At 38.3% G+C, this 17,528-nt stretch overlaps 1 long non-coding RNA gene across 1 annotated transcript; it reads right to left on the reverse strand.

The window, feature by feature from the left end:
• Positions 1 to 336: 336 nt before the first annotated feature.
• LOC145657663 (uncharacterized) lies at positions 337 to 3,670 on the reverse strand. The gene is made up of 3 exons (XR_014123539.1): positions 3,326 to 3,670; positions 2,354 to 2,396; positions 337 to 1,022 (listed from the first exon to the last, which is right to left on the reverse strand). It is a non-coding gene; the product is annotated as an uncharacterized LOC145657663 (long non-coding RNA).
• Positions 3,671 to 17,528: the final 13,858 nt, after the last annotated feature.

A 17,528-nucleotide genomic window follows, 5' to 3' on the forward strand; every position in this document is an offset into this window, starting at 1 on the left:
TGACTTGTTTGTAGGCCCGCTCTTTCTCAGTACCTCTGCCATGCCACCAGGCACAGGAACTTGAAGTGCTACACAATTCCAGCTGGAATTTGACAGTATAATTGGCAGGGCAGCTCCTGCCACTGGCCAAGCTGACTGAGGTGCCAGCCATGGACAGAAGGCGAAAGACCTGTTTTGAGGCCTGTTTTGATGAAAGAGCATAATGTAGGCACTTCAGTTACAGATGTGTGAAAAGGAGAGTGAATTACCAGGCTGTTCGCATACTTTAACTGCAAATTATTTACTGCCATCAAAGTCATGTGAAAAGATAAAAATGACAAAATAGGATTTGAAAAATAATGTTCACCAGTCACTGGTAAAATTAATTTCACATTCACATGTGAAAGTCAAGCATGTAAAAATGTGTGTTCATAATAACTTCAAACAAAGACCATAATATGACACACACACACACAGAGTTTTCTTTTGGAGTCTACAGTGATATGCTACACTGATACAAGGAAATGACAGTGGTGAAGAGATGAAAGTGTTTATCCATTTCAGCACATGACCAGTGTAATTACTCCTTTTAGGATGTGACAAAGCCATAGAATCACTTAGTGAATCTAAGTGAACATTTAGTAGAATATGGAAATGTGCAAAGAAAAACAGGACAGGGCAAAATGTACTACATAATCATTTTCCTTATCTGATAGAGAATTAGAAAGTACCTAAGAGCTCTGAAAGCAAAAGTCTATGTAAAAGATCACTCTGCATAGTCTATAAATTTGAAATAGAATCCTTAATTTTTTTCCCCACAATCATACATACACGTGTATAAACAAATCACTGATTAGGAATACTTTGAGCCAAATTGCTGTAATTTAAGGGTAGTATGAAGCCTACCATTAAAACTAGCCAGACTGTGATTATCAGAGCAGGTGAATCTTCTACTGGACTTGCTTGCCTTTTCCAGGTGGGTGTTTCCCTGCTGCATTCTCTTGGTTCCATGGTGATTTCCCAACACTGTTCATGTGCATTATCTGTAAGTACAAGAGAGACTGAAGAGAGACTACGGCCACACATGGAGAGAGACAAGACCGCCATGTTGATGCTTTGGAAGATAAGTGTCTCATAGCCATAGCAAAGCCATGCGTCGCCATGCGTGACAAACCCCTTACACCTCTCTCATCTTTCCCTATTGTCGACCATCCACCACAGATACGCTACTGAGACTTTCTGAATGGTCCTGCACAATGAACTTGTGACTCTTTTTCCTAAGACTTGAGCTTTTAGCGAACAACAAAAGATCCGAAACTATCAAAATTATCTTTCTTCAAAAGCCATTACACCTGTCAGAAGAATAATCTTAAACAGTTCATGCACAAGAAAGTAAGCTCATGGAAAGGAGGGCTATAAAGGTCAAATACAGAGCAGTGAACTTGGCTGTATAGATGCTAATTCTGAGTTGGCACACATGTTCCTAACAGCAGGGAATGTTAGGCTAACGTTTGATCTCCTTGTAGAGAAGGCTGGAGAATGCTTATTACTGCAGTGGGTGGAATTAATCTTGACTGATTTACATCAAGTGTAAGGCTACAAACAGACCACTTTAATGGAGGTGCTTTTATTAAAAAGTAGAGAGGCTGTAGAAAATGACAGCTCTGTACATTTGTTTATCAATTCTTTGTCATAAACTCTGCTGGGGTAGGGGTGGGGAAGAACGGTATTCAAGTTTTTTTCCCCATAATGGGAATTTCGCCTGGAATTTCAGGTTGACGTCCCAAAATACAACACCTACAGGTTTGCACATGGAGTGCAAAGATAATGTGAACAGAAAGAAGAGCTCACTAGGTCTGTCTTATTCTGTCTGTTCTAGCAGATTCTGGAACACTTGCTTAGAGCATTGGTTTGTGGGAAAAATACATGGGTTTGTGTGTTGGTTTGGGGAGGCTTCTATGTTGATTTTTGCCAGCACTTGCACAGTGTTTTACTGCTTTGTTCCATTGCTGTATACATACTTCACTATAACTTGCAAGCAATGAGCTAATGATCAACAAACAAGCTAATCTTGTTGTCAGAAATTAGTTTCTGCATTGACGGCATCACTGGTCCAGTTGGCCTCTCTTAGGAGAAACAGAGCCACATTTTCACTGGTATGCATGACGAGGGAGAGAGAGAGGAACACAACACAAAGCTCATCTCTGAATGGTTCCCATGTTGAGAAAATAGCCTTGGGGGGACCTTAACATTTTTCCTGGCTATAGGAGAGATATTATTGGGGTGAGGCAAATTGCATATTAAGAATGCTTAAGTTATGTTTTTTGGCCAAGATACACATCAGCATGCAGAACACATTTGAAGATCACCTTACTGAAAAATGAAGCCCCTCAAGACAGCACACAGTGTGGCAGATCCTGTAACAACAGGTTACAAAAGATTAAGAATTATATAACTTGATCTGAATGTGGAATTAATGCCAAAGGTAATTTATCTATAAATTTTGTTACTTTGTTAATAAAAGGTATTTGAGAAATCTGCAGTTTTGTAATCATTTCAAAGTGGTTAATTGTCAATGCTAAAAGTGCAGGAGAAAGGCTCAGTCTTTCTCTATATTTTTCAAAGGCAAACAGTTTACATCCCTCACGTTTACATATGTGGCCAATGCATCATGTATGCATTTGTTCTTCCACATATCACAACACTCTCTCCTTGATCTGGCTTTGACAAAGCGTTCCTTTGTTTTGTCTTTTTCGTGGGGCCAGACTCCTGCTCAGAGCAGCTGTGGAGGGATTAAAATTAAATTATGGGAATATTTGTTTGGTGTGCTGTCAATAGAATTGGCACATTGATTCTTTCCATGCTTTCTTCCACTGCAATCTCTGATTTTAATTTCCTGGACACATGATACGGCATCAGAGTGCTTTATGCATGCATTCCTCTCAGAGAAGCTCTGCCAGACCCTGAGCATGACAGCCCCTGGAAACATGGCGCTCTGTGGCCAAGGGAAGCTGAAATGGCACAGTCATAGAGATGACATACTTCAGGCCCACAGCCAGACGTTTCCCACTCTGAGCTATGTTCATTCTAACGTCCTTCACCAGAGAGTATGAAAGTGTTACCACTGAAGCAGTAGATCATCACTGTGAAAACATTTCTAACCTATGTAATCTTACAGAAATGAAAGACACTCACCTTTCAAAATGTAAGTATATTTACAATAATAAAGTTCATATGTTTTCCTAAAATAATGCTTTTGTGAGGACACAAGACTTTCTAATAACAGCAGTGATATAAATCACATTGAGACAATGCCGTAATTGACAACAGCAACATTCTTTCAGACCTGAAATGAGATTCTTTGATCCTCCCATCCACCAGCTGTGGCTATGCTTAATCATTCCTCAAGTAGTATTCAAACAGTACTTAAAGACAGGAAGCAGAATGAGGCGATCGCGTTCAGCCACGCCTGGAATGCAAGTTTCCACGACTCAGTTTTTCTCAGGACTCTCCCAGTTTCTCCTTCAGGCTCTACCCATGGCCCCCCTCCAAACATGAATTATCTCTTAATGCAAAAGGAAAACATCTGTATCCATATCAGAGAAGAGGTTGAGCCATGGATGTCATGGATTTGAGAGTGTCTCGCATCCTTGCCGGTGTGCTCTGCCATGTCCTTGCTGGCTAGTCTCCGTGCTCACTCCTCTGGAATGGATGAGACACAGTTGTGGGAGTGATGGTAATTTCTGTGTGAGGGGACAAGGCGAATCTAGTGTTATCCTTTAAACCCAGTCAAGCACAGCCAAAATTCAGAATAATGGCAGGAAAATGGCCTGTTATTTAATACCATAGGGATGCAGTATTGTGAATAGTACGGCACCGTTTATAATTATTCATAGGAGAGTGTCACTGTTCATAATAGAAGTGTTTATGACTTTGAACAGGGATATGTATGCTTCAGCACTGTCTTATCCACGAGTATAATCAACAGTGACATTCACAGGGCGAGCCAATACAGTATTTTCCGGGAACCACATTATGTCACAGAACAGACAAATAAAGCAAGAAGTCTCCACAGGAATTAGTCATTCAGCTCATTGTAATATATGTGTGATGAAGTTTATGTAACATTATATAAACATTTATGCAACCAAGGTAATTTATGCATTGCAGACAACAGCAGACAAAAGCACAGCTGAAAGAACTCACATAAAACACAGTTCAACAGATGATCTAAAAAGACAAACAAAGCTAATAATGAACGATTATACTAGTCTGAACATTCGTGCTGTGGGAAAAAGCTTATGGAAGAAGTGTTTTCCATTGTGACCACTGGCTCAAAATTTCAAGGGCCTGCTATTCTCTTTAAAATACCCCTGGCATTTACAATGCATTCTACAAGCTATTATTTCCTGAATTTGGTTATTCAGTATTTTTGCAACAATCTGATGCTAAGTGCTGTTAGTCCAGTATCAGCCATTAATGACAGAGATCAAAGATACAAACAAATCAGAATAAATTTCACATTCAGTCTGGTTAGGGATCGAAACATGTGCCCAGTGCTTTTAGGGCCTCTTATATGCAAGTCAAAGCCAACACAGTGGAAAAATAAAGTCCAAATGCCAATGCAATTGCAAAAAAAGAATTAATATAATGAAAACAACTTGTAAGGGAAAGGGGACTGATATTTTGATATTACGATCTGCTATTTAAATTTTGCCTTAGATTTGGCATCCGCTGCAGATCGGCATGATGAATACAAAGATTATCAAAGCCTATTCCCAGAACACACAGTGACTGAGAGAAGATACTATAAAAATACTTTAAAAAAACTGCACAAATACTATGGCTCAGTGGTTAAGGCACTTAACTAGTAACCAGAATGCTGCCAGTTCAAGCCCTGCCACTGTTGGGCCCCTGAACAAGGCCCTTAGCCTTCAGTTGCTCAAGAAGTCTTCAGCCATCATTTTAAGTTGCTTTGGATGAAAGCATCAGGTAAATATAAAAAAGCTATTCAAAAGCTATTCAAATATTCTTCATGTGTATTTTTTCCTTATCTTGTACACTTGAGTGCCCTTTCTAAAAACTCTGCAGTAGCCAGAATAAACTTCAGGGAAATCATCTCAAAATCAACCACGTTTTGTGCACATTCCCTTCAGATTTTCAGAGCCTGGTGCCTGGTGGGTGGAGGCTTGCTAAGTGATGTGGCATGTTGCCAAGAAAATCTTTGGCCTTATAAGTTGAACAGATATATGGCTTTGTTCCAGAAGCGGAGAGAGGAGCTTTATTCATAAATCCCTCTGTCCTGGGAATGAGAATTCAGCTCGACACAGAGGACCAGAGTGGAGCAGTACTACACACCCCCAAGATGACATTGGCTTTGTAGATTTTAGCACTATGATGCTCAGGGGTGTTCCATTATGCGTCTGTCACAGAGAGTTATATTAAAGACTAGGCACTTTCATGTCTGTCTTAATGTTTGCAAGGAGCTGATAATGGTTTGTTGCCTTCACTAATCCATTTGCCCTATTGATTTTTTGCTTTAATAAGTTCTTGCACATAAGCAAAATTTCATAAGAGCAGAAATGCTGACATCCAAGAAACTAGAACAAAGTGCCTTGTTCTACCAGGATAATCTGCCTGAGTGATTCTTCTCATTCAAGATTTTCTATTGTCATTCATCAGCACACAAGTGTACAGAAGAATAAAAAGGAGTCTATTCTGGCTCAGCACTTCTGTGTAAGCCGTTCTGTGTAAGAGTTCTGTAGTTTAATAATATAATATGTACAGATTTAAATATGAAATAAAATACCAAAAAATATAATATAGGTATAAAGAAAAACAAAACATGAGCCAAGTGATATGTGCATTTGATCAGTTGCAGACCTAAACATATTCTAATAAATGTGCGAATACAGAGGAGTAGGAGTATTGGATCAAGTTGTGGTATTGGAAAGACAAATGACTTGTGGATAAGAACTGTTCCTGAATCTGCAGGTGTGTGTTTAATGGTGCATAATCTCCTTCATGCTGCTGCTGGTCTGTGCACTCTCATGTTGACGTGATCATCCAATACACTTATATACAGATTTCATGCATGGTGTCTGAGTTACATAGATTCCATTGGAGACACAATATCATGTAAGGCAAGAAGACGGAAACAACGCCAGTTTTTGATGAGCTGATTTTACATAATCTCATAATCTTTACATCTGCATGTCTTTTGAATAATAGCACTATGATTTAATCTATGACAAGTAGGCTGTCACAGTAGCAAACAGGCCTAATTAAAATCACCAGAGAATATGCTTATAAAGTAACATTGAGTTAGTTCTACGAAATTATACTAAACAAAATGCAGAAGACAATCACACACATCTCCATAGAAGGCAAACAACACAATACTTTGAAAAGTTTTGTTTTGCTGCTTTCTCTCTTGGACTGCATTTAAGCAGGAATTTTAAAAAAAGGTTAATGACATTGCATAAGTAAAATTTTAAACTTGGTATTTTGAAGTGAAAACACTGATTGTAGCTGTTTTATCACAAGGCTCTTCATAAATATAAGCGCACACACCTTTCACCAAAATAGATTTTGTAACATTCATGTATATTTTCATATAGTCAATACTCTGATATATTGCCATTTAGTCTTCTCGAGAACACTTGTTTTGTGCATTCACTAACTTCATTTGTTTCAGTCCCGAGGAGTCCGTGAAATGTAGAATGTTATCTATTTTAATAGCAGTATGTGACAGTTGTGCACAATGAACTTTTCATCAAGAAGCATCGTAGAGATTATATGTTGAGAATGCACCTAACAGAGAAAGGCCTGAATTTATCTCTGTCTGTAAGAACGATTATGTGTAAGTGTGCATGTGTGTTTGTAGTTTCAATGAGGCCCAAACCCGCAGTGAGTTGAACACAAGTATATATACTTATTTAGTGTGTTTGAGAGGGAAGCACAGAGGCAGTGATAGTGAGAGAGAAAAATCAGGAACAGTCTCAGTGTGAGGATTCTTCACACAAGGAGCAGGCTACAGCTTGGGATTCTTCACACAAGGAACAGGCTACAGCTTGGGATTCTTCACACAAGGTCCTACTAGTACTGCATGCTACTAGCATACCCACTGTCATGCCTCAGGATGTGAAATGGTCTAATATTAGTTTGTCTCGGAATGCCAACGTACAGACACTTAAAATTCAGTATTAAAAAATTATTTATTGAAATTTGATCAAATTAGACCAAAGAAGCCAAACCCTGAGTTTCTGTAAAGTTGCTTTGTAGCAATGAAGTCAGCCTTTTTGCATTTGTAAACACATTCTGATTTCATCTGCAGTGATGTTATCCATCTTAACTATGTCTCCTGCCTACAGTTTTCTGCTGACAGAACTATTCAGTACATAAAGCTACCAAATTAACTGATAATTAGTGGTTTAAACACAGTGTTATTTGATTATGTTCCATGCACAAATTTTGGTTGTGAACTAAAATATGTCAGAGACAAATGCATGTCCTCAATTGCTTGTTATTTATTAATGAAATGTAATTTTCTTTATTGAACCTTAATTATGCACAACCATGTCTATAAATCATAAATGTCCTGTAATTTTGCATCTTAAAGGCTCAGCAGTGTTGAAAGAACTGCTGTGTTGATCTACAAGTATTTCTTTTTGACCACTTTTCATAATATAGCCAATTGTTAGGGAATCATTTAAAGTAACCTAGATGAGAGGAACACATGCCCTGATATTAAACAGAATATCCCACTCTCTGGTCTCTGTGGAAAGCTAAAGCTGGATGCCCTACTTTTCTGTCCACTAGTGGGAGATGAATGGGCATTAGTTTGGGAGGTTTTGTGTATGAGAGAGTTGGAGCTCTTTACTCACTGCTGCATCATTGTGCCACTGGCTAAATTCTGTGTGTGTGTGTGTGTGTGTTAGTAGGTGGGGATTAGCTTCATATCTCCCAACACACACTGTGAGACTTTGTAGGGGATCTGTGACCCTTCTCACCTCCCAGCAGCCTTGAATGGCCTGCCTCCAAAATGCACAGCAACCAGGAAATAACAGTCCCCTTTTCCAGTTGTTTTCCACCCTGCTCTTTTCACTCGTTTCCTGAAAAGAACTGCTGGATGTTTCATGAAAACATACATACACATTTATACATCTGCCCGTGCAAATGTGTGTGTATGTTTGCCCTCCTCAGTTACAGGGGGAAATACAGGTGTTTGACACCAAGCCAGTTTAACCAGCAAAATGCCATACTGAGCATCTGATAGTGCAGTACATTAAAATTATAATGTATTTGTTTCCATTAGAAAAAGGTTTAAAACAATGTATGTTTTAAACAGTTTGTGGGGTGAGGTGGGGATGTTCATCTTGATCTGCGTTGTGATGTTAAGATGAATTAATGCTTTACCTCCACATGTTCCTTTTTGCCCTTTCAGAACTGTTTTGGACTGTATCTTAACTGTGGCTCCTCTGTCTCTTTGGGTGTCTCATTCTGCTATCATGCTTCTATCCTGAAGAAATGTTCTCTTTCCTGTTCTTTTTCTTCTCAAAGCACGTTAACTATCTGCTGCCTCTACTTACTTCCAAGTGATTCTGCCTTTAGGGGATCCTTCTACAATTAGAGATTCAAAATCTTATCTTCAGACAATTCAGAATGAAATCGTGAACATTTGGAAGAATCCTTCCACTTTGTCTGATTACCAGGCAACCAGTTCTAGTTTTATTTTCTTTAGTAAATAAAGGCTATATCACATCATCCAGACTGCAACCAGCTTGACACTCTATCAATGTTTGGTGAGTCGGCCAAGTTATTACTGCTGGATGGTTGCAACTGGTGATTGCTCTGTGGAGATCCAGCCAAGGGCCCATCCATTTGGTCCATTGAGAGTCACTGTCATCTCATAAAACTTTTGAAAAATCTGTCTTCTTGGTCCAGTTTTGACATTCCACCTCTTCTTGTTCAGTGGTCGTCGGGTTTCAGGCTTCCTTACTTTTGCCATGTCTCTGAGTACTGAACACCTTGTACTGGGAACGCCAGGTAGGTTACAGTTCTGGAATATGACAGCACTGGAGAACAATGGGTTCCTGGTCACTTAACGTTTGAGTCTTCTCAAATCTTTGGCAGTTAATTTTTATTTCTCAACACGTTTCTAGCCCCTGTTGACTATTTGCAACAAAATGTTTGATGGTTCTGGGATCACGCCCCAATGTCTTAGCAATTTTAAGAATGCTGCATCCCTCTGAAAGACTTTACTATTTCTGACTTTTCGGAGTCAGTTCAATCTTATTTGCTCCTTTTGCCTGAATTGAAAAGTTGATTAATTATTCCTTATGACCTTGATAAGATCTCTCCATGAGTTTATTATAAACATGTAACTAGCTAGCGTCTAGAGCCGATGTTACGTGTAAATTACATTTAAGAAACGATATTGCTGCAGGTAGGTACACCCATGTCTAAATAAAAACCATGAAAACTGCTGCATCCAAATACACAGCACGTAATACACTAGCCATGGTTCTAGACTGTTTTGGTTGGAGGGGCAGTAAAACATAATGGGTGGGCAGTTGGTGCATCATGCATCTGCCTTGCATAATGCTAGAAATACAGCAAGACCTGTGAACTTGCTTCAAAATGCAAAAACAGTAACCAGCATTAACCAGTGAAAGATGTTTGGAGTTAATAAGACAGAAAATGTGTTCCTTTAATCTTAGGTGATTGTCTTAATATTTAATAAAATAAAACGTTTTTTAAAGGAAAATATAAAACGAGAACTGCTAAGCTAAGTTGGTGAGATATTACTGCTAGCAGTGTGGCTAACGCTAAATTACCTGTGTGCATTTAAACCACATAAAGGCTCAGAGAAAGGGCTTGTAGTTCACCCTAAATGAAGACAGCAGAGCTAATAATTGCTTAAATGGAAATATGGTAAAGAAATAAAATACATAGACTTAAGACTTAAATGTTCTGTGTGGCCAATCGCGTGCTTTTTCAAAAGTTTTCAAATCTGTTTGCTACAGATACGAGCATCAAAGCCAGCAACGGAGCCTCTGTACGCCTCGCTGCCTAAATACCATCATGGCCCTAGCGACGTTTCTTTAATTAGCTGAGGTGAGCTGGATGGCGAGATTTTTTAGTTGTTTGTTTTTGTTAATATGTTAATAAATGCTAAGACCTTTCTACGAATTTATTATAAAACATGTACCTAGCTAGCTAGATTGTGCAGACGGGGTTACGTTTACAGACGAATTTATTCTCTTTTATTCCAAAACAGCTTGATAGTCAGCTGTTTAAAATTCCAACTTCCAACTTCCTTTCCAATAATTGATTGATTGTTGCTGTTGCTTGATGAATCTTTTACTGGTTTGAAGGAAAAATAACTGCGTGATCGGTTCAGCATTCTACCATCAGCAGGATAATGAAAACTTGGGTAAATTATGTGTACACTTTATTGGGTACCGCTGGAATACGGACGTCTCCTGAGCTGTGGTGTAGTGCCGCGGAACGCTGTTCCCCCACTTTTTCCAGGGAGGGAACGATCTCCCAGTATTTATCAAAAGTCCGTGCAGGTAAAAGAAAGCCCACAGTTTTAACCGCTTACTTACTGAAACTAATATTAGGTAATTTCTGCACAGCGCAGATCATATTATATGTTAATATCTTCTGTTTTGATTTAAATTATTTTTAAATGTAATGTGTGGGTTGTGAAAATGCAATGTGTGGGTTGTAAAAGATTAGGTTTGTGTAAGTGCGTGTGTATAATTGGCAGTCAGCATTGAGTTAATGGACTGGGTTGAATGTTGTTGTACTTGACATTAGACATTAGATATTAACTTTTAAGTTCCGGAGCGGGTGCACACCAGTTCATGTTTTTGTGAATAACTTTGTTATTTATCATCAAACAAATTTGATATAATATTTGGAATATAAAAATACAATTCTTTTTTTATTTTTAATTCTTTCAGATTTTTGTTTATATCCGTGTCTAACGATACTCGTGAATAAGACACTACATCATGAACCTGTACGTTTTGTACTGTTGTCGCTAAGGTTTTACTCCACTTTCGTTCAGGGTTAACAAGCAATACAGTCATATTGGTTTGATTGTTTTTCATTCCTCACCCCCTGTTCCCTTTAACCAATCAAAAATCAGCAAAGTGAAAGACAGTACAGTTGGAAGACACATGTGAGTCTAATAGAATAGGATGTCAGTTTTTTGCTTGTGGAAAAGGTGGTGACCCTAGCTGGTTATAAAGTGCACAATGTGGAGCTTACCCATGGCCAAAAACCTACTTCTAATCTTTAGGATCATGAGGGGCTCCACTGGGACTACGGTTATGGTGTTTTATGAGCTGCTTTGGGAAGCGGAGTTTCATGTGTAACAGACCGTTGAACTGTCATGGAAATGTCAGGAAGGTTTTTGGAACTATGTAGCAGGTGGCAGAAGTTTGAAAATGGTGCTCTATTACTGTACTCTTACTCTCCTCATCTTAAAGAATTACGCCAACAGACAAAAAGGACCTGAACAGCGTTGTCAAGCATGTAGTTTCTGAGAACTTATGAAACTGAAAGAATATAGGAAAGATCTTGGAGCAAAGTGGTATTGGGAGTGATAGAAGTTAGGAGGGAAAAATCCAGGAGGTGAAATATGTTGTGTTGATATCTGATACCGCTCTGAATGTTTTGACTCTATATTGACACACTTAAGGTTTGAGTGAAAGTACTGATACAGGATCATATTTTACTCTGTCCACAATGATCTAAATCACTCAGTGAAATTGCTGAACTGATCCAAAGTACCTTTAGGCCTTGAACCCTACAAAAGTGAGAGACTTGCGAGAATAGTTGCAGGTTCTCTTTCTATCTGTTATGCTGCTAAATGAGGACCATGAAGTGTTTAAGAATTATACTCGCTATTTTTGGTATTGTAAAGCAGCATAGAATAGTAGACTAAATGCTGAATGGAGGAAACGTAAGAAAACAGATTAGAGTTACTTCATTTCGCCATTCGCCATCAGTCTTGATGAGTGCACACATGTATGTAACATTCAGATAGGCTCGACAAGTACACAGACCGTTAACAAGTGTTAATTAAGGGAAAAATAAGATAACAATATTAATGCTGATCAGAATGCTGTTAAGCGACTGATTTTCATAAAAAGTAAAATGATGCAGATTTACTGGCACAAAAGTGACGTTTCAGGAACAGTGTGGGCCTTCTCTTTTCTAAGTGTTGTATCCATGATCTTCCAGATGAGCACTGAGCGAGCTCTCAGTGTATCTGTTTATGAATGGTACCTATCTCTTTTTAATAGTCAGCACTGGACACAAAATCTGTTTATTTACCTGTCCCCGCTCCCTCCTTCAATTTTAAACTACTTAGTTTTTAATTCGTTTGTCATCTTGCTAAACATCTTTATAAAGATATAATATACATGAATTTTTAGGATGCACATCATATCACAAGCTCAACCTTTTGCTTTCATCTGTCAAAAGTAGAGCTTTGGAGTAAGGACTATATGGAGTTAATGTAAACTGAAGCTTGGTTATCACAGAACTGACAGTGTATACAACTGGATTTAACGCTGCAGTAATATTACAGAATCTGTCATGCTTGAGAACTTAAACAGAACTTCCTGCAATTGTTGAAATATGTCAAACTAATTTAAGTATTTGGTAGTGTATAGTGACATGTTTAAATATAATTCCCAGTTTTAGCAGGATTTTTAAAAATCTTGAATAAGTATAAATCCTTTCTCTGTTTATATACTTTAATGGGTGGTCGACTATTGAGTGCATCTAACTTTGGCTTAAAAGACTGCCTTAATGGTTTTCACCTACAAACAGCTCCTTTTTGTTTAAGATACATCACCTAAATGTTATGTTTAATTAAATTTAGTAATGTTTACCCCTCTTTTATTATGAAGTCATGCCTTTTACAGCATAAATCCTTCATTTAGACACAAGAGCTTTAAAATGGATTGGCATTATTTGTTTAAAAACCATTAACACTTTAAAAGCAAGGTGAAAGCTAGTTTACACTCATTTCTATATTCATGCCTTCTTTCTAGAACCAGACTGCTTTTAGATACTTTGAGAACTCAGACCTTTATACCAGTCATGGCATATGATGGATTCTGGGTCCACTGATTTGCCACAGTGATGGTAAAAACAATGTAAACAGATCTTTACAGAACATTATTTAGGATGTGACTTTTGAGACTTTCATTGTAAAGGCCTAACCTTAAGCATTAGTGTAAGTCATATTTTTTGTTAAGAGCAAGTTTTTGTTGGGCTATCTGTCCTATGTACAGTCACCAAATGACTATGGATTATACATTCATTGTAACGGTACACTCCTCTTCCCACGCATTACGTGGTATGGCCCATCATGTGCTGTGGGAATGGTGTTTATTGACTGTTTTACCTGTGACTGCCCTCTTGTTTATAACCACACCACCATTGTTATGAGACGTCTGTGCTTTGTTCACACATCATTTATGTATGCATTTATACCCCGGTTTGTAGAGAGGGTTGTCAGTCATTGTTGATGTTCATGTTAGTACTAGTATTAACACTGATGTGCATGTTATGTGCTTATGCTATGGTGTTTATCATCGTTCATAGTCCTTATCACGCTGCACTGGTTTGCTTCATGTGAGTGCTGTTACTGTTTATTGTTCATGTTTTGTCTTGCTAATAAATGTTTGTCTGTGTCGAGAGACGCTTGTGCATCCTGTTCCTTGCCACTATACATGGATGTCCTTTATAACAGCTAACACACAGTAGAAATAGAGGAAATATTTTACATATTTTATATGTAAGAATTAACAAGAGATTTATGGTACTCTGTTAATTCTTACTGAAAGCAATTTAAAGGTGCAATAAGTAATTTTTAACATTAAAAGAAACAGCAAACACTATTTACAAAAGTGAATATTATTTTTACAATTTTTATATTAAGTGCAGCCTACATGAGATAAAGAATCAAACTGCCTTTTAGTCCTCAAATGAAGCAGTTTATGTATCATAGAATGGTTCCCAACATGGAGGTGCCCATGCTTAAAATAGATTTAGTACAGAATCTCTTAAACATCCAAGCCACTAGGTGTCAGTACAATGGCTGTTTCATAACAAAAAGAAGAATGGTTAGAAAAATTACTTATTGCTCCTTTAATAGTGAAATGAGTCTTTCCCCAGTATCTTCTGTGTTTTAAAGAGGCTGTTTACATGACAATGATGACCTCATGTCAGGAGGTCAATGATGGTTTTACATCGATGTATGGTGTAACTTCTGTTTTAAGCGCTTCCAGTACTGTAGGTGGAAGTACTAAAAATGGAGCAGTAGGATAATTCCAACTAGCAAGAAAGTTTTTCATTACTGTTAAAATTGCTACAGAACTCTGAACAAAAACAGATACATGCAATCTGCAGAATAAACAAATTGTGCAGATTTTGCCAAAACCACAGAGGAAATATGTACTAAGTGTTGCTGAGTGAGAGTGTCTCAGCATCCTAAAGCCATCACGCACAGTGAAAAACCGATGTGGGGAGAGGAAATCAGTTACACACAAATCAAGCTGCAGCCCTGCAAGCCAAAGAAACATGCAAAACACACTTCAGCATTTCAGCACTATGTTCCTCTCTCAGGCATTTCTTTAATTTAAGGCGTTCATGTGTTTAATATTCTTAATAATTATTATTATTAATAATTCTTCTAAATTGAAATCTCTGCTATAATCAGTACAGTGTCTTAAATATCATCATACCCTTCAGCACATAAGTGAAAAATCACTCAAACCTTTTTGAGCTTTGCTGTTTGGTGTTAGCTTGTTTGTTGTTTTGGTGCATTAGACCCTGTTATTGTAAACATCATCATACTTTTTTAACCAACACAACAAACTGGTATTTCTGCATCAGACAAAAAGTTGACTTTTATAGTGTCTTATGAAACACTGCAGTATGCAGTAAATCTTCTTGGTGATGATGAGGTGTGAAATTCCTATAGCTGTATTGATCGTGAGCCAATGGAGAGTTGGTGAAATCACTCAGCTCCTCTGACCCGAACAGAGAACACACAGATGGCCAGTAAGAAAAATGTGCGGCAGAGTTCAGCATAGGCCTGTTGCCCAGTACTTTGAGCACCACACGTGGATAGTAAGAAGCTTTTGCACATGTTTTCACTCTTGAGAAGGAAGACCTAATGCAAACACTGCAAGATTAAACCTTAAGAAGAATGTTATGCACTTTCATTGCAGGTTACAGCTTCATATATTAGAAAAAAGAGAGTTGGGAATTGTAGCTCTGTATGGCATTGCAAGGCACTGTACTTCTCTATAAGAGGGTGGCCCTTCAGAAGTCTCGCTGTGTCGGGGTGGAGGTTAGGATGGGGTAGGGGTGGGGACCATGTGGTCTGGAAGGGGGCCAAGGGCTAAGCCCCTCTGACAACAGTATATGTGCTATAATGGAGAGCTTAAAAAATACTAAGGAAACATATAACAGCATTCAATTTGTATTTGCATTACTATTAATTTTATGCAGGAGAAATGAGCAAAAGACATTACGTACAATTTAAATCTGAGTGCATTGGTATTTTTTTAGCATTTACCTTTCAGACATGGAGTATTGTGAAATTCTCATGTGTACTGCTCATGTGTGCCAGCCACAAAAGCACAGCTTCAGTTAGTCATAAAGTGGAATATATCCCTAATTCTCTAAATCCATGGTTATTGTTAAGTATATACAAAATCATCTAATGTAATACAACAGGGTATCTAACACTTCATTATAAAGATGAATTTAGAAATAAATTCCCCAATCCTTCTGTAAATCTATGTACAGATGTACATGTGCCATTACCCCTCTTCACTCACCTAACCATATTATCTCCATATGAGCCCTTGGCTTCAGGTAAACTAGAGGTCAGGGATTATTATGGGATAGTAGATCATACATTCTTCATTTCACCGTCAGCCAGCTGTGTTCATCAAAACTAAGCCATAATCCATTGTAAAATATTCATTCAAGTCTTGAACATTACTTTCTTAATGAAGTCTTATGCTACAGTGAACACTGCAGTAAACTTTGTGATGATGCAAAGCTCCAAGGATGATGTTTTTGGAATCAATTTTGTGATTCCGTTTTTTTATGTTTATTCCAAAAATAAGAATTCGGTATAAATGTAAACAATATATCCAGATTTGTTCTAGCCTGGTAGTTTAGTTCCCTTTAAGCTTTTTAACAGTGAAAAAACAGGATTGGAAGCAGGTTCTGGCAAAGCTAGTCCTGTAAAACATTCATTATTTAGTCAGCTTTCAAACCTTGATTGGAATTTTAACCTGAGCACCTACATGCATGATCATAGTGTGGCAAAGCAGAGTAAATGTATTTACATTACAAATATATTTATACTGGACTATGGGTGAGGCACAGATTATGAATGTCTACACTTGAGTCCGCATAAAGGTGACCTCGTGACCTCACCTGACCCTCACCCTTGTCACATGTAAACATTACCTTAGTATCTACAAAGTCCTTATCTATAGTCATTCATACATTCCTATTTTCAGGTACCATGAGCCTCTAAGCTTCTAAGGCTAAGGCTGGAGGGCTTGCCTGTAACACAAGCCAGGGCTGACTGAATGAACCGGATTCCTTCAAAGAACATAAAAGGGCAAAGGTTAATCTCTTGATTTCACACACTAATTTTGAGTCTCATGGTTGATTAGACAAGGATACGTTCAGAAACACTGACCAATAGCCTAGTAGACAAACGTTCTGTATGGATTGAAACTCTACCTATAAGAAACCTAAATCAGTCACAAAAATAAAAAATGCTATGTCTGCAATCAGTAACAATTTATCTACCTTACTAAAAGATAACATGCCTTTGCTACACTGAAAGCCTTAATGAGATGCTATTCCTGTACGAGAAGCTCTGAATCATCAGAGTGCTAGCTGCAATCCAACCCTGGCGCTCCCATGGTGGAGCGGAATGTGACCATGAGAGGTCAGAAAATAGCCCAACGAGAATGCACAAAGTCTGGGAGATGCAATCTGGATCAGACAGCCAATCTGGACTTTGCTTCAGCGAGTACCACCCAGAGATCCAAGCTCTCTCACTCAGGCACACCCTCTCCACATCCTGTATGCCAAGCCCCCTCCACAGGGACCAAGAAGCATGCTGATTGCTCAGGAGTGCTCAGGCAATTACAGCAAAGGCACCACGAGGCAGGCACAAGCTTAATGAGCCTTCTTCAAAGTCATTTTAACCTTGCCATAATCCTCTCAGCGATAAATTGTCCTCAAAGACAGAAGGTCAGAGTGCTGGCTTCCCCTTCAGCTCACACAGATCCATGATGCCTCTGTGCCATTTCTGAACCAAAGCCAGCTGGATTTGCATGCATGTGATACAGGATTTTATATATATAAAACAAACTTATGTTTAATATCTTTGACATTCTTACAGTGACGATCATGTTATTTCTCTTGTTCTAGAACTATTTTGTTAACAAGCAGCAGGTCCACAGTTTCTACTTCTT

The sequence above is a fragment of the Electrophorus electricus genome, chromosome 4 (genome assembly GCF_041902795.1).
Source record: "Electrophorus electricus isolate QZ-2024a chromosome 4, ASM4190279v1, whole genome shotgun sequence".
NCBI classification, from domain to species: Eukaryota; Metazoa; Chordata; class Actinopteri; order Gymnotiformes; family Gymnotidae; genus Electrophorus; species Electrophorus electricus.